Below are 2,373 nucleotides of genomic sequence, written 5' to 3'. Positions count from 1 at the left end.
GGTACTCATATAAAAACAAAATACACAAAATAACATTAGATATAACAAACATATGTCAATATTTATCATGTTCCTAAATCAAAAAATACAATAGAGATACACATGTTTCATCATGTTCCTAAATCAAAAAATATAATAGAGACACACATGGAATGTCTATTTAATCAAAAAGGATAATAATTTCAGTAATCTCGATCTCGATTGTCGGCATTAGATGCATCTCCACTGAAATATGTTCAATCAACAGAAGACATGGTTTGATCAAATGGTGCTTACATGAAAAAGAAAAGGATAAATCATAACTAATCACACCAAAAAAAATTATTATGGCATAAAGAATCACACATTAACATTTCAGTGAAACATAAATGATTTGGAGTCCTTTCCGGGCGCGCATGAGATGTCGAAAGCGCTGAACTAGAAGTAGGCAATGCATTTTGTGCTTCAACATCCTACAATTATTAAAAAATATGCAAATAATTAAAACATATTTTCCACATATGCAAAAGTATAATGCATCTACTTACCTTGGTCTTATGATTTGCTTTTCTTCGTTTTGGCTGAAGTTCCACCCAACTTTTCAACCGTTTCGAACCTCTTACACTAATTCTTTTCTTGAATCCTCTTGGTACCTTTGTAGTAGGGACCGTTGAAGAGATGTTCGCATTGTTACTGTTGTCTTGGACGTCTTCAGCAAAACGCATTTCCATTACTTTCTTTTGTAGATCAGAAATTGAATCGTGCACCAAGGAGAAAGTTGATTGATGAATAGAAGCTTCATTCGCCAGTCGTATGAGCATTAGACATAGCCTTCGATACCGCTCAGTAATTTGTAACTTAGGATCTTTTTCAACCTCATTACCTATATAGTCATGCACCACACCTGTTCTAGCTTTTCTTGTCCACCTTTTAAGAATATAACTCTCTAGAAGTAACTTCACGTCTAACACATCAAACACTTTCACACAATGACAACATATCAACCCAATCATCTCAAACCTTCGACAACTACAGCAAATCAACTTCGTGTTAGGATCATATATCACCCTCCATTCCCTATCATGATTGATTAGTCCAAGAACATATTCACATAATGATCCTATTTCCTCTCTATGCTTTATGTATGCAACTGCAAACAAGAGAAACTTTAGGTCAAAGATAGATGGAGTATAGATATTAGAAAGTTGGAAGCAATATATAACTCTTGTCCAATCCTAAATAAAAACATACTATATATTGATGTATAAGAAAAGTTTTTCAAAAGAAAAAGAAATATTTATAGAATAAATTAGAAAGGAAGTAAATTCTTACAAAAAGAGGTCTAATACAAACATGTCTACCAAAATCATTTATCTCTGTAAGCAATAAAATCAAGCAACGCCATCAATGGCGCCGCCCTCCCCGATTCAAATCCAACAAGCTCCTCTCCCGCCTCCCTCTTCAACTGCTCCGCCAGCTCCCTCGACTTCTCAACTCCGATCAGCTTCGGATACGTCGCCTTACCCGCGACCGCATCCTTCCCCGCCGTCTTCCCCAGCTCCTCTGTCGTCTTCGTCTCATCCAATACATCATCCACCACCTGAAACATCAGCCCCGCCCGCCGAGCATACACCCTCACCTTCTCAATCTTCTCCTCGCACGCGCCGCCGATCACCGCCCCCGCCCCCGCCTCCACCGCCGCCGCCGTCTTATGCACGTGGATGTACTCCAGCACCTCCAATCCGACTTCATCTCCGCCGCCGCCGCGCAGATCCACGACCTGCCCCGCCGCCACGCCGTCGGCGCCGATCAGCGCCGCCACCTCGCCGATGACGCGGAGGACTCTGCTCGCCGGAACTCCTCCCGAAGGCGCGGCCGCGGCGGAGGTCGGCGTCGTCCATGGAGGGGAGGTCGTCGTGGATGAGAGACATCGCGTGGATCATCTCGAGCGCGCAGGCGGAGGGCATCACGGCCGCCTCGTCGCCGCCGACGAGGCGGCAGGCGGCGAGGCAGACGATCGGGCAGATGCGCTTGCCGCCGGAGAGGAGGGAGTAGCGCATTGCGTCGTGGAGCTTGGAGGCGGGAGAGCGGCGGCTAGGGCGGCGTTAACGGCGGTTATCTTGTCGGCCATGTAAGCGGTGAGATTGAAGTCTGGATTGGGGATTTGGGGGTGTTTTTGGTGGATTGGTCTGATTAGGGATTTGAGGTTGTGAGCTAGAGGAGGAAGCCATTTCCAACTGCTGAGAGCATATCCACGTAGGTGCTCTTGACAACGAGCACGGATGTGAGCCCGGACTCATTTTTTCTGCCTGCTCTTAGTCAAGAGTACAACACCCACATCCGTGCTCTTCCGCAAGCACGAGCACATCCCTCCATTCTATTATTCAATTTAAA

The 2,373-nt window shown here is 45.1% G+C and overlaps 1 pseudogene; it reads right to left on the bottom strand.

The window, feature by feature from the left end:
* Positions 1-78: 78 nt before the first annotated feature.
* On the bottom strand, positions 79-2,373 carry LOC121802196 (annotated as a pseudogene).

Source organism: Salvia splendens, chromosome 5, assembly GCF_004379255.2.
Source record: "Salvia splendens isolate huo1 chromosome 5, SspV2, whole genome shotgun sequence".
Taxonomy (NCBI): domain Eukaryota; kingdom Viridiplantae; phylum Streptophyta; class Magnoliopsida; order Lamiales; family Lamiaceae; genus Salvia; species Salvia splendens.
This window is presented reverse-complemented; position numbering and strand designations above follow the sequence as displayed.